At 42.7% G+C, this 23,738-nt stretch overlaps 1 protein-coding gene across 9 annotated transcripts in view; it reads left to right on the plus strand.

Annotated features, from left to right (window-relative positions):
• Positions 1-23,738, plus strand: part of LRRC8D (leucine rich repeat containing 8 VRAC subunit D) — a 63,452-nt gene that overhangs the window by 15,019 nt on the left and 24,695 nt on the right. The window contains exon 3 of one of the 9 annotated variants that reach the window (XM_075156244.1): positions 10,514-11,138. The exons of 6 other annotated variants lie outside the window; for them this stretch is intronic. The gene's annotated coding sequence lies outside the window, so the exon portion shown is untranslated. Of the gene's footprint in view, positions 1-1,098; positions 1,450-2,347; positions 6,475-10,513; positions 11,139-23,738 lie in introns of those variants that run through there. 2 more of the 9 variants (XM_075156245.1, XM_075156246.1) reach the window with 2 other exon arrangements.

Raw genomic sequence — 23,738 nt, forward strand, 5'->3', positions numbered from 1 at the left:
TTTGTTTTTCTTGTGTTTGTGCTGTGCGGGCTTGTGGCAGAGGCGGAGGGTGAGACCAGGAGCAGCTCGCTTATGAAAATAAAATGAATTTTTGACAAAATCGGTATCAATTTTTGACAACAGCTACCAAAGGGCAGACAAAAGGTGGATGTCCTGAAGAGCTATGTGTTTCAAAGTGTCCCTCAGCCTCCGGGGGAGGGTGTGCTGGTTCCAGATGTGTTGCAAATGGCAGACTTTCCTGGACGTTTGCCTACGGATCAACTTCTAACTTAAAACTGAGCTATGCTCCTGCCATGTTATCGGGGCTCCCTGCAGGTCTGCCCGCTCACATATCGAGTGATATCGATGTTGGCATCGGCCATGGTTGGCACGGCGTTGGCAGCGAGGGCTGGGGGAGGAGGGCAGGGCTGCCCTGCGCCGGTCATGGCCGGTTCCAGGCAGCTCCCCAGCCGGCAGAAGGGACGGCTGCGTGCCCGAGGGGGGCCAGCAGGCCCTGCAGGGGCCGTGGCCGGTGGAGGAAGCACCGCCTGCCGGCCCCGTCGCCTCCCTGCCGGGACCGGGTACGGCGAGGGGACTGGAAAGCAAGGGCTGTTTCCCCTGTGTGCGTGTGTTTCAATACCAGAAGCAGTAATTGGAAGTTTCTTAATTGACAAATAAATTAAATGGATTTAAATTCCCCCCAAACTGATAAACTGGTTTTTTTGCTTGCAACAATGTTATTGCCAAGGCTGCCTCAAGGCAGAAATAAATTTTTCCTTAGGTATAGATATAGATGTTACTTTGACTACTTCTTTGCAATGAAAAGGGCTTTTGTGTACCTCGCTCCAAAGTTACAATTTTCGTGTCAGGTTATCTTTTCTTTTCTCCTGCCCTCCCAGCAGAATTTTCAACGTTAACGTTAGATACAGAAACTGGAAAACAGCCCTACTTCGGTGGTTTTTCCACTCTCTTTGCTCCCGTATTTCTTTGCCTAGGCGGGAGATTTGTCCGTTACTGATGGCAAAAGCCAGTCCCCGCAGCCACGCGTCTGCGAGCTGAGCTGCTTCCAGCCAGCTTGTCCTCCTGCGAGCCGGGGCCCGGCCGCCGCCGGCGATACCGGCTGAGCGGGGGGGAGGGAGGCGGCGGCGCTCACGGGCGCTTGTCAGCAAACTTGCTGTAGCAGAGGGAGATCTGAGCAAGGTCACAACGCAGCAGCGCTCTCTTTAAACCTTCAGTGGAGTAACGTCGTGTTGCATGTTTTCTTGTGTATAGACCTGTTTGCTACTGGATGTGTACCAAATCCAGTAGGCTGCAGTGATCTTAGCTACGTGTTTTGACACAATATGATATTGTTTTGAAATATTCACCTGCTCTCAGCTCTCGACTGGAATCTTAGGAGGTGCGTGTTGGATAGATGGGAAGAGATTCTCAACACGTGGTCGCTCCCTCAAGCGCCGTGCCTTGTCTTCGGTAGGTGATGCTGTCTTGAATAAGGGAGCACCGTCACAGTGTGCTTGTTCTCTTGTTCTCTTAGAGGCTGGCTGTGAACACTGGAGCACCAAATCAGCATAGTGAGGTTCAGCATCAAAGGGTAAGGTATGCCCATCCTTGTCCATACCTGATTTAGTTTCACAGGCAGGTGAAACACTTCCAATAATAAAGAACCACAGAAGGGATTGGGCTGGGGTGGGGAAAAGTCGGCCTTTCCAAGACCTGGTTTTCCTTGTGTAGGTGGGACTAACCTGCTGTCTAGTAATGCTGTATTTGTACCTCTTGGTAGTGAAAAGGACATACCGTAAGAAGTTGGTGACATTATTGCCTGGCGCCGTAGATAGTAAAGACTGGGGGGGGGAGAGAGATTTGCAAGGGAAAAAATGAACAAACAGCTCTTTGTTGCCCAATTATTGTAGTGCTGCTGTGGTTTAACTGTAATATTGTGTTACTCTGTCCACAGCTTTTTATGGGCCTCTTCTAGAAAAATTTTAAATTTAAATAAATAATACATTTCTCTATTTATATTTATTATTTCAAGTGCTAGAGTTTGCTTGCAATTATAACATTCCACTGCCTCCAGTGATTTGGTATATAAAATCGTGGCCTTTGTTGCTGAGCAATAAACTTCCAAACTTTCCAATTATCAGACTTTGCATTTCATGAAGTAGGTCTTGCTCAGTGTATTATTGGAAGCTGTGGAAAAGTTTTCTATGCATAATTAGAATTGATTTGATCAATAAGGCATCAGTCTCTTTCCCATTCCCTTAACGCTTATGTTCTGCAGGAGCTGGGCAAAAAAATGTGATTTTTCTGCTCATAAACTGAATCTGCTACCTTTTGAAGTAAAATGTTTTTCCAGGCAGGCTGCAAAACAATTTTTATGGGCAGTTCAAGTAATTATGTAAGGAACTTAATGATTGTTAACATTACTGATGTTTGAAATGTTAGGGGGAAAAAAAAAATTGCACGAAAAGAAATTTTGTAAAAAAGGAAAACACCAGACAGCCCCTGCCCTCCGCCCCCGCGCCCCGCCATGTGTTGTTTTGAAGTCCTGTGGTAGTTAAGGAGAACACTGCCCAAGTTTTTTTTTTTTTTTTCAATCTTTTCTATGGAGGAAGCATGGTGGTTTGGGGCTTTAGAGGCAAAGCTCAACCACCACCACCACCCAAAAGAACCCCAGATTGTTGCTTGCACCACAGCTACAGTCTGGGGTCCAGCCGTAGTTTGCAACTGGATCTGGCAGTCCCGCATGCCTTGCCTTTTTGGCAGGTCGTGCCGCATGGTGACTCGCTGCCTGCCATGACGCTGGTCTGGGATGTTGTTAGTGCTGCTGGAGGCTGGGGCAGCGGATATTCCTGTGGCATGGGGGAGATGGGGAGGGCTGTGGAAACGGGTGTTGCATGGGATTTTCTTTAGGTGCAAGAAGCAATGGGCTGTGATAGAGCTAGAGTGAAGTTACCACCTCTTGGCTGATGAGTGGCTGTTTTTTTCCCAAGTCTGTGTACTCCCGAGTCCCTGGGCAGCAGCTGGTTGGTGGTAACTTGCAGTCAAGATCCACAGCAATGCCAGTATTTCCTTTTCAGCTGAGGGAACGGGATGGGGAGCTGTGGGGAAGCTCTGCAGGATGTTGATGAGTGTTTGGGAAGGCAGAGGTGGGTGGTGGTGGAGCAGGGAGGTATTAGAAGGGACAGCAGCGTGGAGCAAAAAACATGGGTAATGTTATGGGAATGTATTGGTCCGCTCCTCCTCTGGATTGTGCTGTCCTGGCACGTGTATTTAAACTGAGACAATCTGGGATAACTGGCTGTCAGCTTGGTAAAATAATCAGGTTGCCAAGAACTCCATCATCTTGTTAAGCATCATTTCAGATTTATGGCATATTTGTCCATCTTCAATGCAGCTAATTTAAGATAGGTGAACATGTCTTTTAGCACTCTGTCTGTACTTTCCCTACAGCTCATGTAAATTTTCTTGTTTGTTTTGATTTTGCACCCCTGCTCTGTCTCAACCAGGGTTCAATCTGAAGGCAATAACTGAGAAACTCTTTCACTAAAAGGGTATGTCTAGGTTGTAGGGGATGGGAAAATGAGAATTGGATGTCTCATCCATAAACATTTACCAAAGCTTATTTCAACAGCCACTTCTGTCTTTGTTACAATAGCTGGAGTTATGCCAGCCTAAAAAGCCCCAAACCTGCTTTGCTTTGACATTTAGCTAGATCCTTATATGTAATATCCTAATGAGGGGTAGAGTTACTTCTGTTTTCCGTGTGTGTCAGATAGCACTTACATACATCGTTGGTAGAACTCGGATGGGGTTTTTCTGCAGTGTCATTGCGTTTCTTTTGCTTGCGTGGGTTGCTCACATAGCTGTGTTAGTGGGAAGACAAACACTTGAAATAGAAAAATATGATGAGGCAAGGGCTGTCAAGTATTATGCATATATTCTGTACCTTGCATGCTGAGGCCCTGACCTACTTGAGGCCTCTAGGTACTTCTGCAATATAAGTGTTTAGCAATGATAAACTGCAATGTCTGACAGAGGGATTCGGTGTGCAAGAACAACACCTGAAAAAACAACCTTTAATCCTTTCCCTGAAATGAGCCAGTTTCAAGGGTTTCTGTTTTTTTGAGAGGGGTTGGTCAGGGTGCTTCCATTCAATGTATGCTGGCATGATATTCAGTGGCCGGCACCTTGTTTTAATACTTGTCAGCAAAGTAATATTGATAGAGCTGACTTATTTGACCTATTTTTTCCTGCATGTGTGCTGCAGTAATTCTTTGAGCATGTATATATAATTTTTTTTTCCCCAGAAATAGTCAATATACCAGGAAAAGTCGCAGTCACTAATAACATCTGAAAACAACAAAAAAGAGCAGAAGACCGGAAAGCCCTCGGATAGTCCCTAAAAAACAACAAAATGATCTATAATGTGGTCAAGGAGAGAGCTGCTTGCAGCCAAGGGCACTTGCTAAGGGGGAGACCAGTTATGAAAACCTGACAGCTATCTTTGATTTTTGAACGAGGACAAATGTAGTTGTGTTCTCCAAATAAATGCTTGGAGTAGCCATGTTTCTTAGTGTTCTGTATAATATTAAATGGCTGAGTTTCACAGCTTGTCACAAAAGGCCTTGGAACTTATCCTTGGCTTTCTGGATAGTCTGATCACAGATGATGGAACTAGGCAGGCTAAAGGGTCATGGCATTTTAGAAAGAGATTCTCTTAAAAATAACTCAATGACCTTTTAGAGTTGGAGGTATCCCCAAGATAAACTGTTTCCGATTGATCTGAGGCCAGGGATATGAGTGTTTCTTGCTTATTAAATGCACCAAACGTGGATAGATGTGTATAGGGTTAAAAGGCTATGTGGATCAGCACTGGTTGAAAGTGTTTTCTGAAGTTTGAATGGGTTAAACAGTGTTACTGATGTTTCTTGATACCTTTTTTGGAATATCATCTACCATATTAAAAGTGTATTTAGGGGATGGACTTGTTTTCATTCTGCACAACCGGAGGGCACATAAGGAATGTGCATCTTGTTTTCAGCGCAGTCATAGACGAGTCCTCAGGAGCTGACTCACTGCTATTTTGTAAGCAGGGTTTGCCTTCCTTTCATGCGGTTCTGCATTTTTCCGTTCCCTAGTCCATGGTAATTTAGATCTTAAGTGTGCTGGTGTCAGAAAGCCTGCTTCCTAGAGTAGTATCTTATCCCCATGTGCGTGGTGTGTACTCGGCCTGATTTGATACTAGCAAACGTAATTTTTGATTGTTTCATTTCTTTCTAGTTGGGTCTTCATCAAATTATGGTACAAAGGCACTTTCCCTGCAGCTGTCTAACATGATCATTAATAAGCGATTACTAATCATTTGGGGGGGGTATCTGTATTTAGTCTGTTATTGTTATACTGTCTCACTTGTATGGGCTTGTTTTCAATTTTCCTACACAGTATTTGAGAGTTTCCTGAGTTTCAGTTTAATTGACTTGTTCTACTTGCATTTTAACTGAGCTTCGCTATTGGGATGCCATGGTAGGGTGGGACAGGGAAAAATGGGCCGCAGAGAAAGGGCCATTAGAAAACAGGCGGCTGGAAAGAATCATGTAAGGAGCCATGGCTCCTTACAACTTAAGCATTCAAGTTACAATTTCTAGTATGTAGCACACCTTGAATTATGACACTGGATTCCACTATTGACTTTCAAAATCACTTAAACTTACTCTCACACCTTAGTAACACTTTGTTCATGGCAGGTCAGGTATTTTCCTGTGATTGATAGTAACTTTTTATTACTTCCTTTTACTTGGATCAATTAATTTTTTTTTTTTAACTGGCAGCTTAGGAGGAGGTAAGGTGCCAGAAATCTTCAGCGCTGTCGTCATTTTTATTTTTTTAACTAAAAGCTTTTTTGAAAATAGCTGTGCACCAGTTTCATTTACAATCAAACTCTTCCAAGAGGTCTGCTATGTGTAATTTTTTTATAGCTTTGCTAGGTTAAAGTTCTCATTGTTTTAATTGATGTTTTTGCAAAACTTGTGCGGCTGGAAAACTGACAAGAGTCATGCGAATTTCATGTTACTTCTGCATGATCAAAATCAAGGGTAGCAGTGTGGGCTGCCACTAGAAATATTCCCAGGAAAACCGTATGGGAGAGACGAGGGGGAAGAGAACCCAGCAGAGGCTTCTTTTTCCTGTTCCTCCTCTTCCACTGTAGCTCCAAGGCTGAACATAGTAAAAGGGGCAAATGGAAACCGTTCTCATGGAAAAAGGGTGGAGTGACGCCACTTTTCCCGATAGTAGCCAGCAGGCTGTGGAGAGGGGAGAAACAATAGGAAGCTTTTCGTTTCCTGGGTGGAGTTTCACATTTGACACTGATAAGTGCGAGCCTGATAGGATGAGGAAGGCATCGGGCTGTAGAAAGGCAGCACCTTCCCGGGGAGCTGCTGGGCTTCAGCCTGGGTGTTCCTGCAGGAAACTCCACCCTCTTCGTTCTATCTCTGTCTGGTACGTTTTATAAGCCTTGAAGTCGTCGTCTCGTTACTGCTGGCAAAAAGTTGCATGTGTGGGAGATATGCAAATGTGTTGTAACGTTCTGGTGTAATTTTAGCGCAGGAAAAGAGCAAGCTCTGTACATAGGTGTCACCAGCTGAGCTCCAGTCTTGCAGCTTAGTTTATTTAATAGAGCTGTTAACTCTGAAAAGAGGTTTACATGGATGTGGGGTATAGGATCAAGTTCTTAAATTTGTAAGCTTAAAAAGCAATTCCTATCAAGCCATGCTTCCATAAAACTAAATTTCTTTACAGACAGTAGGAACTGTCTGTATGAGTGTAGAAGAATTGGATCGTTTAATGGCGTGATTATTGAGGATTTCTGATGATGTGAATTCTCTCATTGCTCGCAGCACATACCATCACTGGAAGAATATTGGCTTTGCTGTGAATAACTGAGGTGGATTTTATCTTCTCTTGTTTCTCTCAACGTAAAAATTCTAAACACTCTTTTACCTTATGCTTTTTTTTGTGATTTTCTTTTCAGGTTAAATGAGAACATGATCTTTTTGTGGGAGAGAAGAATGAACTTACTAAAATCCTTTCTCATATGCAGGGTTAAGTATTTCACTCAGGAGGGTAATGTTCCAGTGGAATTGCAGTCGTCTTGTAACAAATTTAGACTTTGGTAAAGTAAGTGGATGAGTCATTGCAGGGGTTTGATGGCTGAAAAGATTGATTAATAATTAATTTTAAAACAAGAAGCCCTTTCCTCTGTGTCCCAGCTTTCAGCCATTCAAAAGATCATCAGATTCCCACATGTAGTTTAGCATTTGAGTACTATGGGCATGTTTGGTTTGATGTCTTTCCCTGAACTGCAAATGTTGCTTTTTCTTTGCTTTTGCTTACACTTTATTTATAGAGATATAAATGTCAATTTTGGTTCAAGCATTTTGATGAGGTTACAGCACTTTGAAAGAGCCAAATGTTCCCATTATTTTGTTGTGAGTGTTAGGGTTAATTATACTTGCTTCATAATCTTCTTGAGTTGCACTGGTATACTAGGTGCTTCATGGGTAAAGGTATTGCAGTTTTTCAGTGTTTGTATGCTCTTGCATACAGGTTCATTTGCTTTTCCTCAATAGACACTTGTCAGTCAAGGCCTTATATTTCTACAGGTTTGTGTCTGAGCTGAGTGTCTAAGGGGAAACCCTAGGTCCATGGTGCCTTTTTTCCTTTGTGCTGGGATGTGGTAAAAGTGGAGAATGCTGCAGGGTGACCCTGAAGGGATGACTCAAAACTGGCCCTTTGAATTCAGTTAGATTAGCATAAATAATCTCTATTTGAGGGGTTTTTCAACTGCAGTAGGCCAAAGAGGGGGGCCAATCAAAACCAATTCATGAAAGCCATGGAAGCTTCAGCAACCTTTTGAAATCCTTTAAGATGTAAATTGGTACCCTCTGAGTGCTCCTGTCTGGGGCGGATCTTTGATACAAGTTAGGTCTTGTGGCTCTGATCCTAGAAGAGGTAATAAACTGGGTTTTGTCTTTTTGTTAATTAAAACCATGCTATGTGCAGTCCTGGGCAGTCCTTTTGGTACTGGATCTTGAATGTTTAGTGCATGGTGAATATACATCAAGGCATTTGTTTGCTGACAGTGTACAAAAAGCTACTCTCCAACCTTTGTTTCATTTTTATTTATTTATAAGCATGAAAGGTGAATGAAAATGTGTAATAATTTTAACTTGAGCTGTCGCTATCATTCATAATTTAAACCTGAAATGCTTCACATTTTCAGTTCAATGGTCCACTTAGTCATTAAATCCTGATTATGGCTAGGCTATAGTCTTCTGGTCAGGCTCCTCTAAAAAAGAAATGGCTGTCAGATAGTTGGCACTGAGATGTAGCTACAACCTTCTGGTGTTGGCGTTTGTGACATTGCATTTTGTCAGATACGTAGGGTGCAGCAGCTGAACCTTGCACTTTCCAAGGCCTGAGTCTGTGAAGAGTTGTCTAAATTTTCCAGCTTGCAGATAGCAACACACTTTGGCCTACTTTAACCGTGAACTTTAATTTACCTTAGTCAGAAGTTAAGATTTAATTGCACTGCTGTATAAATTCTTTATAACATTTATCCTGTGGTGCAGAGTTACCATGAGTAGGGTTTTTAGAGTGGAAAAAGAGAGCGTGCAGGACTGCTTTTCAAGGATAGCGTTGGAGTTAGACTCCAGTTAGTTTTGCAAAAAGAGGTTGTTTGACCTTTGTAATAAAACAACCATTTGCCTTGGCACAAAATACGGAAGGGGAAGGCTTTTTTCCCTTTATTTGTGTTAAAAGGATTGATGATGAAGAAATTCTAGCTTCAGGGAAGGATATGCAATTTTATTTATAAAACTAGACCTCCTTGAGCGCTTGTTTTACTCCTGTAAAACCTCCTGGGGTAGGTGTCGTGGAGGATTGAGCGGGTGCTCACCTGCTGGCTTGCAGAGAGAGGAGGACAGGAAAGCAGTTTGCTTGTGAGGGGTGCTGGGAAGGAGTGGATGATTTCATGGCTTCAAGTAGATAAAACCTGCTCTGGTGGCAATATGGGCAGTGGAATTTGACAAGAAGTGGGAGGGGAGAGGGATATGTGTGACTAGGGTGATACTTTGCGTCATGGAAGGAAGAAGCAGGGTCTGGAATTCGTAGTCTGACATTTTTGAATGTGTGAAGTCAGCCAAAGGAAGCTAGTGGGTGTTGGGACATGACTGATTTGCTCCAGTTTGTAGAGTAGGTGTGGAAGGACAGCAAGAAATCACTGGGCTGTTTTAACCTAAGAGGCAAAAAATTGTCCAACTGCAGTGGTCAGAAGGAAATGTCCCAAGGCACCCTGGCCTGCTCTAGGTCCTGGTGTTTGAGCCTGGCGGTACGGCTGTATTCAGTTCACAACTCCAGAGCTGCTCGGCTCTGGATTCCTGCCATTGGAAACCTCCTAATGCAGCGCAGGCCCTAAACAGAAGTTGCAGTTACATTTGCTTTTCCTGTGGGATCACTGCAGAACCCCTGGACGGATGAGATAGGGGTCAGAGACGACCTGTGTTTCCTCCAGACCTTAGTTCTTCCTACTCGCAGACTTGCCTGCGGAGAGAGATTTCTGGGTTGAGCAATGGTGCTGTAAGGGGATTCCGTGGCAGAGCGGGTGGATCCGTCTGTTGAAACTCGCCCCGCGGCGCAGGGCTCACCAGGGCAGCTCGCCTCGTTCGCTTGGTCCGGAGCCTGTAAAGCAAGAGTTAACATACACAAAGTATGTGGCTAGGCAATGCTTTTGCATTAAACTTTGGTAACTTTTGTAACAGTGTATCTCCTGCTAATTACTTCACTGCTGAATAGGTGAGAATTGTTTTTTTTTTCTTTAAGCTGAGCTGGAAATAGTCCCTATAGGTTTTCAGGCTTGGCCACAAGAACATTACTTGTCAGGTGGTGTCACATCAACTGAGAAATCCTCAGAGAGTAAGCCTGCTTGGATTTTCTGACGCTTGCCTTTCTCCTAGTCTTGTCACAGTTCTTCCATCATTCAGACTGATTCCTCTTGTATGTTTGGGTTATGGAGGGTAACAAAGCCTGTGAAACATGACTATCCATGAAAAATAATACTCTGTGATATTCTTTCAGCTTTTCTAATGGGATCATTTTTCATGTGTGCATTTGCATTAATAGCACTTGGCTTCTAGTTAATAAATACAGTGCCCTGTGAAAATAATGGTTTATTAGGATTGGATGGGTTCCTATGGTGCCCTTAGTGCTGCAGCTTTCACTAGCTAGCTGTGCCTTTGCTTGTGTGCAGAGCAGAGCTGTTTACATGTTAGGAATATGCTAGAGGCAAGGAGAAAGGAACAGCTTTAATGGGACGCAGCTTAGATGCTCTGTGGGGGAGGCTTCAGAATTGTTCGTAACAGGATCAAATGTCGATCAATGTTTCAGGAAGAATAAAGTTACCATTTATGAGAAAATTGAAGAATAGTATATTACATGCTTTCCAGCCATCTTAAAGCCATCTATTTTTGATCCTGTCTAGGAAAATGTCCCTCTCCTTAGGTTCTTTTGAACCCTGTAGCGTATCAGCGGTGCCTAGTAGAAGCATCTATCCGGACCACTCCTGTTTGGCTCCAGCTGCTTCTCTGGCTGCCTTCGGTAAGGAAACAAGAAAGATGCCAGCTTCTTTCAGCTCTTCCGTGAAAAGCCTGGTGATCATCTTGTTGGGGGTGCTGCTGGAACATTGTGGCTACTATTAAATTTGTTTTAAAGGCAGATCGGGGGATTTACTGACTCCATAGAGTAAGAAAACAGTTACTCTGACACCAAGCCATGAACATGAGAAAATGGCTTCTCCCTTATTGCAAGGTATAAAAGCTGGAAGGAGAGGACAAAGACAGAGGAAACAGCTAGAGAGGACTGGAGAAGAAAACAGCTGAAAACCTCCTCCTCTCCCTCCAGAGCTTTTTTTTGTCAGTGACAGAGAACTGTGGAATGAGCAATGCTGATCTGTATCTGCAGCAGGCCATGGCTCTGATCTGAAAATGCATCCCCAGGAAAAAACGATGAGAGCCTAGCTGCGGGGGAGGGAGCATCCGAAGTCAAGGCACCTCTCTGCTGGATCTGAACCTGCAATTCCTGTTCCGGGCTGCTTTGCGTTGTATTAGGTGATGCCTGAAATCTTACAAGAAGGGGTTGTCAGGTTTTCTGTTAGATTGTGCCCCGTGTGTCAGCTGTCGGGGCGGCAGGCTGGGGTTTGGGAAAGAGCAGCTGGGGGATGCAGCTTGCAGAGGAAGGGTAGGGGTGGGGAGGGAGGGAATGGAGAGGAGTCTTGGAAAATTGTGTCAGAATAAGAGGCTTTTCAAACTAAGGCTAGGTGCCTGTTGGAAATGCTTCTCTAAGACAAACCTGGCAAATACAGAGTTGTGAATTTATTTACCAGAACTCAAGCTTTTCTGATTGTGTGGTTTCTTGCATTCTTCTTAGAATGGTTTGGTGTTGAACCAGCATCCTGATGTGTTGTGTTGTCTGGGCCTGTCTCCTGAGGGAGATATTTTGGACAGTTACTCCCGAGTAAATCCTGTGTGTGGTTCTGGAGTTAAGGGCTTGTCTTCACATGCCATTGAGAAATTATTCGAGTCAGCTGAAGGTGTGAATTTAAAGTGAATTGCTTCAACTGCCCTACATCTGAGGCAGAATAATTGAGAGTCACTCTGATTCTAGAAAAGAGCATCTGAACGGGGTCTCAAGCAGTTTAATCAATCATTTTTTTAATTCGTATGGTTTTTGTCTCTTAAGAAGTAATCCAAAGTGCCTTATGGAGACAAAGCCTCAAAGTGGATTATGTTATATAGGAAGGCTGTTCTTAAGGATTTGGGAGGGTTTATGTGGACACAGATGTATTACTAGTCAGGAATAGCACTTGTATTTTAAAGTCACTCTGTACTTTCATCTGAATTTAATATTCAAGCAACTCCTTCAGACTCTGCTAACCTTAAGCAGAAATTATGAGAGGAATGTGAACTGACTTTAGTCTTTGCAATAGACCTTTGAAACACTGTTGTGGCATCTTAAAGCTGTCATTAACTGTGTGATAACTGACAGTTTCAGTAGAAACTTCTAGTTCACATATTTAATCTTTTATAGTGAATGGAATGCACTTCTTAGGTGGGTAAAGCTGCAGTTTCTTGTGAGATTTTCTAAACTGATGGGCAGGAGGATGAAGGAAGTTAGAGGAGTATGAACCCTCCCAGCAAATCTTGGATTTCCAGCCCAAACTGAGATTCTTCTCATCCCATACAATGCTCTTTTAGATATGTCTATGAAGCAGAGAACTTTGGCAAAACCTGGGTAGTAGAAAAAGGCTGAATGTTTTAGTATCTGAGGCTTTTGGCAACCTGGATAATTATGTTTACCTCAAGCCTGAGAGGAGAGGACAGAGGAATCCAGCACAGGGAGTGTACACTTCAGACGGAACTGTCTGTGCAGACTGGTGGTTTTGAATATTTGCTGCCTAATTTAAGGGGAATTTGTTGCAGAAGGTATGGGTAGGGCTCTCCATTTTGCTTTTTAATGTACTGCTACAGTCTTTTTCCCCCTCTTTCGCTTTCCTTCCCACTTTGCTTAATAAGAAGAGGAATGACTGAACTACTGTACGTATTTTTCCTTAGTCATTTTCGGTTGTGCAAAATAAGTTGCAGTGGATGATGTACAGCAGGAATCCAGGTTATTTCCTTTTCAGCTACTGAATTCAGACTCTTGCTAAACATCATAAGAAATTAATACTCTAACTAAATGCATGCAAGTGTGCTTTAGGAGCCATGTGGGACTCCTGATTTTGTGGAAAAGTCCATCATGCGTGTTGAACTGCAGAATTACATCTGTAGACTGCTACCACCACGCTTCTAGGATACTTAACAGATCACTGTATATTAATAGTTAGCATATTTATTTAAACAAAGTTGTGAAACTGGAAGGTTCTGAATTTTTCCTACTATTGTGGCAATTACAAAACCAAATGTTGTGGTTTTCTTGCTGAATACATTAAGTTTTATTGCCCTGTGAAAGACTTGGTCCTAGAGGCTAAGGACTGATTCTATGCTAAAGTTTAATCGACTGCATGTGCAAATCCAGGTAGAGCATAGACGCTTCCACCTTGGGCAGATAAGGAATGTTGTATCTACACTCAGAGTGCGTGTGCTTTGCACTGCCCTTCTTCTCTGCTGAGATTGCTGAGGAGCACTGCAGTTTCTGTGGTAGTGCCACACTGGGGTAGGACTGAGGTCAGTTCATTTTGCCGTGTTCGTCAAACAAGCCACAGATGGCTGGTAGTATGCAGCAGCTATTAACCTGGGTGAGGGGCAGGCTGATGAGGAGGAGCCTGAATGTGTTTGTTGTCCAGTCTGGTTGACTCACCAAATTGGTGGCTTGGTAAATGCCTTACCTTTACAGTCAAGGAATGGGAGAAATTAATATAGATCTTGTTTTAAATGCTTTTTGGAGATGTCTGAAATGGCTAATCAGCAAATATACAGGTTTGTTTCCCTTTATGTACTCTGTTTTGTTTTGTTGCTTCTGAGGTGCTGAACAGCCTATTGGCATCATGGAAAGGTCTTCAGTTCCTTGGAAATTCAGCCCATTGCAGGTCAGCTCTTGTTTCAGCTCTTCAGCTGAGACAGCTCCTGTGGACTTTGGTATCACACAACTGGAAGTTGGTGGTTGCCATGGGACCATCAAGTGTGAGCCAGTTCTGTACAGGATGGACAAACAGAGAGCAGCCCCAAAGAAATGATACTTAATGCTTCAAAAGAGCATATTTGTCATCACAGAGAACTTGATGTTATTGTAGGAAGAAAAATGTGAATGGAAAACAGATCTCTATAAGAAGATACTAAATAGCCCAAAAGCTGAAATTCTGGCTTAAAGAAAAAAGACGACAACTACACTAACAGCCCTCTGGCTTCAGGACATACCTAGAAATTTCAAAGCAAAATACAGTATTTAAGGGGATAATGGATACGTGAGAATTAGTGCACATTAGAAGTTAAGAGGTAAGTTAGAGAATTAACTCTGCATATTTTCTACAGCTGAAGTATGTTAGGAAACAAATAATTCCAGTTACTAGATGGAGATAAAGTAGCTCATGCAAGAAAAGTAGAAATATTTGTTAATACTGTTCTGTATTTGGAAAGGTGCAGAATGTGATACCATGAATGCCATTCCAACAGAGAATCAAATCCATCTTAATGAATAAAGATTTATTACCTTCTAGGGATAAACATATGTAAATCAGCAGCGCTATGACTTGACTGTTTTGAAGAGCTTGCTGAAAAGTCTGCAGGCCTGCAGACAATTTTTAGTAACTGTTGGTATTGAGGGTCTTAAAATTAACTGTACCAGAATAGACAAGGGAAGGCTGGGTGACTGATTTAACTGTATTCCAGCTAGCTTGACATTAATCCTCATCAAAATATTGGAAAAGTTAATGCAATATTCAATTGATAAAACATTAGGCAGGCTAATATCAGTCTTGTCACTTCGAGAGAATGTGTCTTAGCAAGCGTGGTGACATGCTGGAAACTCAAGTTTTAGTTGAGAGAGGGACCTGCATGAGATGTAGTAAAGCTATGTCTTCAAAAGGAATCTGATGCAGGGGCAGGCGGACAGTCCAACCCTTGCAGTCCCCTCCTATTCCCTAGCTCCTTCCAAGTGCTACCTATAGTTCCCTTTCTCGGCAACAGCAGAGGTAGTCAGTTGGGACTTTGACATACCCCTTTGGGACTTCTGTCCTGACACGTTAGTGCCGTGTGGTATTGCAAAAGTAAACGAATTAAGAACTGACTAACTGATGTTTAAAAGTTAGTCATTGGTGGTGAATCATTATCAAATGGGAATGCTTCTAGAAATCTGTTTTAAGGATTGAGGTGAGGCCAGATTCCATTGAACTTTTCATCAAGTACCTGGAGACAAGAACAGGATCTGCACTGGTACAGCTGGCAGGCCATATCACGCTAGGCAGCGTGGTAAGCGAGGACAAGGCAGCTTGTACAGAATAATCTGGGTATCCTGGTGAGCTGTATCAATCACAAGTGCATTTTAATGTAGTCTGATGCAAGATCATGGGGCCTGCAGATGATGTACTTCAGCGTAGTGACAGAATAGGAGCTTGGGGAGAAGACTACTTGGGGGTACAGTGAGTAAACAACTGGACAGGACTGCCCTCTTGCAGGGCAGCAAAGGTGTGTAAGTTTGGGTGTACAAGTAGGAGGGGCGATGGGCAAGAGAAGGTGAATTGTGTGTGATTCTGGGGCTGTCAGCAGCCTGTTGAAAATGGGCGTGAGTTCAGAAAAGAGTCAGAGGAGATATTTGAAGGCTGGGTGGTGTTCAGGTACAACAAGGAGAGCCTGAAAAGCTCATTCTGTCGCTGGATCTGTTTCTTGATAGATAAATGGGGTGACCTGGTAACTGGTGGGAAGCACCTTCTGAGGGAGAGCAGGCTGGAGGCTGAAAGGCTAACAGAAACAGGTAACGCAGCCGCTGGCTGGGAGCTGAAACCAGGCGACTGGAAGTAAGACGTGCATTTGTAACAGTGAGAAAGCGTAAGCGCTGGAACAAATAAATGACAAAGGAAAGTGGTGGATTCCACCCAAAATGTTCCCAGGGCTGAAAGCTTTTCTGGAAGTGTTATGTTAGGCAAACAAAGGTTTGGCTTACAGTTACATGTAGTCCTCTGGGCTAAATACAGGAATAATTGAGCATAGTAGTCTGTGGTGTCCCTCTGGCTTCAGTAATTCATAGATGGGACTATACAAACGTGCAAAACAATGTTCCTCATATGCTGAATAATTGAGCACCAGCTGCCCTCTCTGGCAGAAAGTATATATTTTGTGTGTATGTATATGTATATACGTACATGTGAGGTATATACATGGATGGTGCCTCTTGGCCTGAGATACGTAGTTCCTCTGTTATGTATTTTGAGAGCAACAGAAGAAATTGGAGTCCGCAAGTGGTTGCCAAGAGTTTCCTAACCATGCATATGGGTCGTCATGGACTCAAACCGGGAAACATGGGTGCATTTCCACTCTGCTTATGCTAGGAAGTAATTCCAGTCTGCAGGGTAGATTAGCTTGTGTGTAGCACTGTCTGAACTCTGCTCTCCTGTCTCTGGAACTGATCTGTCTTGTATATAACCAGTTTTGGAATCTTTGTGCTGCTCTTGTCTTGCAAAGTAGTAGCTCAGATCTTTCTGTTCCTCTTCTTGAAGGTGCATCTGAGGAAGTGACGAGGAAAAGTAGAATGGAATGGAGTAAATGCGGCAGGAGGTTCACAAGCAATGAGTTTATAAGCAACGTTTTTGAGGGGGTTTTGGTGGGGTTTTTTTCTTTTTATAGTGGACAATTAACCTCTGGAACTCACTGCTGCATGATACCATTATGGGTAAGAATTAATATGATTCTAGGAAGGATTAGGCACCTCAGGGAATGAAATTATTTAGTTTCATGTAAAGCTATAAAACCTCTTGTTCTAGGGTTTAAAAACATTTTGTAAGAATGGGGTCTAACGTAGTGGGCAGATTATTCTATAATTGTTTACTAGGAAACTTCTTTTGCTGTAACATCTGTTTCTAGCTACTTTCAACAACAGGAACTGGTGATTCAGAGGTCTGTTTCTAAATTTAATATGAGAAGGAGCGTAGGGCTGGCTGAAGGAACGTGGAGGGTGTGTGTACGAAGGGGAGGTGGTGATAAAGAGAGAATGCACCCTGCATGCTAAAATGTGTCATTGTGCTTCTGATTGCAGGGCATACATGCTGATCTACAAAGAGAATATACATGGATGAGAGTAATAAACTGGTTTTGAGCATTCAGCTTTTCAGTGATCATACTTGTACAGTGTCCCTCCGTTGTATTTAAAGTAATTGATCTGCAGAGAAGATGCAGAGTCTTTATTTGAGGACTGATGTCTTCAGAAGTGGAGAGGGGTATGGAATGGAGCAATGGAAGGAAGAAGGCCTAGCTGTGGTTTTTGTCAAACAAAAGTCTCCAATTTCCTTTATTAACTACCTCCTGATACTTGTTTTGGAGAAGGCTTCTGTTCTTAAATTGAGAGTTACAAATGTTTCAATCTTAATTACTTTTTTTCTTTTCCTTTTTTTATCTCCCGAGTTTACATGCAGGCGCACACAGGCACACCCACAACTTTATTTGTGTATGACAATTGCATCTGGTAGATACTAACGGACAAGAAATCATTGATGGGGAGATATAGGTACAGGCATAATGACTGTGAGGGTTGTTTCACTGCTTCTTCCCTTTCACGGTCTCCAAGCACTGGGAGTAGCTGCTCAGCCTTGTTCGCAGTGTCTACCTCAGTGTGCTCCTCAGATACCACTTGAAGAGCAGAGAGCTCTTCTGTGTTTGTCACTGTTTATGTCCACACAGAAACACATGTACATGCTCAAAGAAAACCAGTCAGCTCCTGGATGTGTCTTGTGACCCTCGTCTTTGCACTGTCCAAGAGTCTTGATGGAAAGGAATCTGCAGAATTGCAAAAAGAGGGAGGGAAGTCTTAAAACAAGAACATCAGAAGAACAGTAATGCAATTTAAAACTTGAGCAAATGCCAAAGATCACGCATTTTAGCATCTCTGTCCTTGTAGGTGGGAATGGTTATTTTGTGGTCATGCCATTCGTGGCCCAAAGGTGGGACCGATGAGTGGACTTCCTTTGAAGCTCTGTGCAAGGATAAAAGTAACAGCTCAGTCCTACTTCCCTGGTCTGCCTGTCTAGCTTAATATAGCACTAATCTGGCAAAGCATCAAGAGGAAAGTACAATGTTCAAGTCATAGATGCTATGAATTAGCTTTTAAGAGCTGCATCAAGAAGCACAGTTGATAAGTGTGGTATTTTGTGGCTCTTGTATGAATGCCATATTTTTCCCTGTGTGCAGTCATTCCAACACAAGTTAAATTCTTTGTTGTAGAAAAAGCTAAATATTTTGGAATGCTGAGTCTGAAACACAGATGATATACTGCGGCAAAAGACTCCCGCGGGATTTTTTTACGAGATGGATTTTATTTGTAAATGAGTTTTCAGTAGTTCTTCAGTACATGCTATTGTATTGCTTGCGTGATGTCTTACAGTGTCACTGGTCTGATCTGGACTGTGATGACTGAATAAATTGCATCATTTGCTAACTGTGGAAAGATGGCTTGATCTGTAAGACACATTTGTGTATATGTGCATTTTGTAATGTAACTGTAAATCATAAATTAAAGATGTTCAGTTAATGCCAAATACGAGCTGTATTCATAGCTCTTGGTGTTCTTGTCTGCCCACAGGAGTTCCAAGAGTCAAAGAGGATCATAGAGGAAACTGAAGCTGCTTTTGTACTTTGTTTGAGGGGGGGAAGTAATGAAATAAGTTATGTAGTCTAAGACATCTTGAAAATGAAGACTTTTAAGTGGTCTTTGGGCTTCTACCAAGGAACATGCTGCTGGCATTTTGGTTTTGTGCATTAGAGGAAAGAAAACACTAGAAATCCTTTGGCTTTCATCTATAGAGAAATAACTGCACTTTGCTGCTATGTTTTGGCCGTATTGGTTTTTGGCATGGTTGTGGTAATTTATAGTTTTATATCCTGTGGGTTTTCAGTGACTTAAATTACTAAGAAGAAATAGTTTGTCCTGTGGTGGTTGGTGAGATGGTGTTACAGTTGGCAGGGGGACCTTGTCTGGGAGTTGGAGGATCAGACCTGTAGTCTGTTGTGGCTTTGACCGTGACAGCTGTCTCCGAGGAGGACTGGAGAAGACTCTAGTCGCTGGCTGTGGTGACATAACCTGGTTGATTGTTCCTTGCTGACCTTTGCGTTGGACTATAGAGGTGTAGAGCTCCTAATTAAAAAGTTTAAATGCTAGTCTAACCTGGAAATTTTGAATATTTCATGTTAATCTGCTTATGCTTTTGCTCATTTCTAATAAACTTTCATTTTGAGTCTGTGTTACAGTGAGGGGGTAGAAGGATCTTTATTCAGATCTCTGTGCAAATTGCAGCTATTCACAAACAGCAACTCAGAAGCAAGAAATTTTATGTAACGGGATAATTTCAAGCGTGCCATCATCATACAAATTTTTTTTTTGTTAACTGGAGGCAGTAAAGATTCCCTAATAAATGAGTCACAATAGCATTGTTGCTCTTATTTATATAACTTGAGATCTTGTAGTCTAAGCCTGTTGGTCTTTACCTCCATGAGAGTTTTAATTTTTTATGAGGGTTTTGTTTTTGTTTTAAAGCCACTTCATGATTACTCATTTTGCTGAGTACAGCCAGTACATATACATATACAGCCAGTTGTATCTTCTTCCTTTAGGGGTTGGAAGTAAAGTTTTATTACAACTCGCCTCTCCTAATTTGACAAAGCAAGTATCAGTGCATATGGCCAACTTCAGCAAGTAAGTTTATGCAGAGCACTAAGAAGCCTAATCCCCAGATTAACTGTATGTGGAAACCTCAGCTACACTCCCTGAGGAAGAGTTCCAATAACTGGAGAGAAATAGTTTTATTTGTGAATTATACACCCGCATGGAAATGGCAAAATGTCCTGCTAACTTATATCCTTCAATGATATCTTTGTCAAATCACTTTTCAGAATAGATTCAAATATTAAGTAATAATTCCAACACACTGCTAATACTTGCAAACTTTTTTGGGATGTCTTTACTTTGTGACTTTTCCTATGGCTGTGGTCAAAGTGTTGCTAACGTAGAAGATAAAAGGACATTTATTGCAGTTTCTAGCCCACGGCATATGCTTAAAGGTTCTTCCTTTTATAACTGGTCAAGCTCGAGACTTTGCCTTCCTCAAACACTCTGCTGTGTTATACAGTATGAAATCTGATGCAATTCAACTGAATTTTTGGGCTGTAATCTTTTTGAGACAGGATTACACAATCCCTAATGGAGTAAAACTTTGATATAGAGTAGGAAACTGAACCTTTTATGCAATATAAATATCAAGTACTAGCAGAGTCTAGCTCTTTGTCCAAAAATCACTCTTTTTTTTTTTTTTTTTTGGTTTGAATACGAAGGAACTCTGACCAAGACCCAGGAGCTGAGTGCTACACAAGGAGCATAGAGCATACAATGCAAGTATTGTGAAAGGTAGTGACATCTGATGCATGGCATGATGAGACAGAGAGAGGATGTCCCTAATGAGTCAGGAGCAGGATTCCCATAATGGTCTGTCATATAAAGAATATTTTAACCCAACAGTAGCTCTGCCACTCGTAACAGAGCAAGCAGCACAATAAGCCATTAGCCCCATTTTGGGACAAGGCTGCAACTTTCCATCAAGCCTAAAGAACGATGTCTGTGTGACGGCCAGCCAGCTGTTGTACTGGCTCTTCCCTTTCCTGGCTTCAAACCCAAAATAACAGCCATCTCATGCCTGCTTACATGTGGTGACCTTACATGGCTGTGTCCACATGCAAGAACTTACAGCTTACAGCAGTAGCACATCGCTTGCCTTCTTAAAGTCACCATTTCGAGTCTGTCCTGCAAGGTCAATTGGTGCTTTGTGTGGATGTCCCAAGCTTTGTGACGGAGGTAGAGAACGTTCCTTCACTTCGGCTTCCTACAGCAAGTCTGTTCTTGGGAAACTGAAACCAGTGAAAGCTTAAAGGAATAATTTAATCAAGTTTTGTTAATCCAAAGTCGCTTGGTGGTTTTATGTCTAAGAGAAAGGGTTTTTATTGTTAACCTTTGAGGAACTTGAAACAGAGATTAGAATTGCTATTTAGCCTAAAAGGGAACAAAAGCTATCATGGAGTTCTGGGCCTTGATAACATTTTTCTTATGTAAAAAAAGGTACTTGAGGCATAATTTGGCAGGCAAAATTCTTGGTCAAAGACAGGCTGTTACAAAATAAATTAAATGGATGGTTTCGTTCATGTTTTGGTCTGGCCATGACAAATCCTAAACCCTTAACTGACGGTTTATGGGAATGTAGTCATATGTATATTATTGCTGTACACCCACATGCACAGGCAGTAGTCCAAGCGTGCAGATGAGATAACAGGAACATATAAATAAAGCGGTTGGCTAGTTGTCCTAACATTCTTGAGTAGATCCTTGTTAAAATAGTGCCAGTCAAACTTATGAATAGATCTGGTGTATCGAAGATTACTCGCATTCAGCTATGACGCCATACAGGTCACTGTGTGGGCAATTTGTGGCCATTTTGTGTTTTTTGTTTTGTTTTGTGTTGAGTCAACAGTTTGAAATGCAAACCGAGAGCTGAAGTAATCCCTGGTGTTCCCCGAGAGGTGCAGGTTGCCTCCAGGCTACCCTGTTCCAAGAGAGGGGTGTTTGCAGGCTGTAGGGCCACCTGATAGCTCGGGGGTGTGAGGAGGTGTCTGCGTGCCTGTGGGAGAGGAACGCTGTAGGTGTCCTGTCTCCCACCACCACCACTGCACTGGAATTGGTGTTTTCTGGCGCTGTAACAAGATAAAAGCAACATTTGCTCCACTGTTCCTGCTTCATGTATGAGAGTAGGCGATGCCCTGTCTATCACACGTGCCTATAGAAATACTGCTGGAAATTACGTTAAAGAAGAATTTGCCTTAGGACAAGTCCTGAGCCTCCACTTGTTCTGCGCAGGGCAGCAAGGGGGGCTGGACTGCACCTCTCTCTGACAGCCTTGCGTTATGCTCAGTGGAAGGCACCGTGAGAGCCAGGACTCTGAAATCAGTGGTGATGTGCTTGCACGAGCTCAGACTTTCCATTTCCCCTGTTTTTTTGAAATCTTGGCATGCTGGTGGAAGGGCTAGAAGATGATTTAGAGGGAAAGGACCCTTCTTCTCCTGGGTCAGTATGATGCTAGTGCCGTGTCCTGAGCTTGCCTTGCTGGTTACCCGTGCTTGCACAGAACCTCCTGGGGACCGGACTGGGGCCTGCTGGAGGATGTGAACATCACCTGGTTTGGCTGTGTATTGAAACAACGAAACCTGACTGTTTTGTTTTCCCCCAGCTAGAGGGCAACTCTCCTTTTATTTCTGTGGCAGCTGGGGGGTGGCTATTGTGCTGCTTTAAGTGATGAGTAACTTGCCAAAACAAGTTCAAATGGCAAGCACCTGGGGTGAGGGGAAGCTGCCTGCAGAATAAGAACAGCTGCCTCTGGACCAGTTTCCCCATTTGGCCATCCAAGCTGATAGCACGTCGGCTGTAAAAGTCAGACAGACAGTGACATGGTACGTGAGTGCATGTCTGTGAAGGTGGCTGCCAAAAACGTTACTGTGAGTGCGTGGGGAAGGCTGTAGTAATCATGGCAAGGTGGTAAGTGCTGGAGCAGGAGTAGCATCTGTCCGCAGATGAGATTGAATAAAATGTCTCCTTTCCATATTTTTATTTTGTTTATTTGAGTTGAAGTGAAGTACATACTCAGAAAGCTTCATTGTCTGTTTTAAAACAGATTTGACTGGAGAGGAAAGCTTCATTGTCTGTTTTACTGGACAGGTAGGTTTCAAGAGCTGTTATGTTTAGTGCCTTCTTTTTGAGATAGCATCATCCTCAAACAAGTGGGAAAGAGTATGGCTAAGTATATAGGAATGCTGTAGCTGTAAACGGATTTATCTGGACATAATGTTAAGCCTTTTCAAATATAGCAGTGCATCAAAATTTTAAGTTTGATTATACTTTTAATCACGCTGCTATCCCACTTTTTCTATCTTTTTCTGGAAGCCTGAGGGGTTTTGTTTTTTTGCTTTGAATTTTACGGCCACAGACATGCTTGTCATTGCCTAACAAATAATCACTTTTAGATTGTAAGTCTTCAGAGGCAAGGGTTGTCTGCCTGCTCCCTGCTGGAGAGCCTTCAGTGCAGAGGTTACAATTCCAGCTGGAGCATTTGGGTCAAATCATAATATAAATTTAGCAATAGTAAATATTTAAATTGGAGGCTGTATGGATCTGTTGGTGCTGGTGAATGGCAGCAAGCAACACAACTGAGCCTTACTGAACCTTTTTGCAGAGCTGGAAGCTTGCTTGTTAGAGCAGGAATGCTGCAGTCTCGGGGAAGACAGCAAGTCTTTTGGAACATTCTTTCTATTCTTAAGGCAACATTTTGAGTGGGGTTTTGAGAAAATACAGCATAAAAAGGAAGGAGGTGATCTGAACTCATCAGCAAAATTTCAAAACAACAGTCTCCAAAATATGTTGTAGCGTAATTCCTTTTTATGCTTAAGTATGGGGATTGAAGTACACACCCTGAACCAAACAATTATGGGACTAGATGGACTAAGTAAATAGCTTACCTCTTGCAGAAAGCAGCTTAAGTTTCGAAGAGAAAAAAGAAATATAGTAAACTTAAATAAATCCCTTTGAGGATAAATGCTTCAGCTGCAGGCGTTTTTCCTGGCATGAAACCACTGGAGATTCAGCTGTTGGAAGCTTGGCAAGAATGCGGTAACATTAATAAGTCATCCTTCATCTGTTGATCAGAGTTTTATGTGAGAAGTCATCGTTGTTACCCATCTGGCAGGATGTCCGAAGCATAGAAGATCTCTTTGCTTGATAAGGAGCAGGTAGGGTTGGGAGCAGGCTATCTGTTGTGCGGTGTTACCCAGGTGAGGGGAGACAGGATGGTGGGAGGGGTGTCCGGGGCTGCTTAGCCGTTATCTCCAGTAGTTTCTGTGTCATGGCTTTACGGCTAGTCCTTGGCTTGAGTGAGGAAGTCTCCCCTTCTCCCTGGGGAGAAAAGAAGCTGCGTGACA

This window comes from Calonectris borealis, chromosome 8 (assembly GCF_964195595.1).
Source record: "Calonectris borealis chromosome 8, bCalBor7.hap1.2, whole genome shotgun sequence".
NCBI lineage: Eukaryota > Metazoa > Chordata > Aves > Procellariiformes > Procellariidae > Calonectris > Calonectris borealis.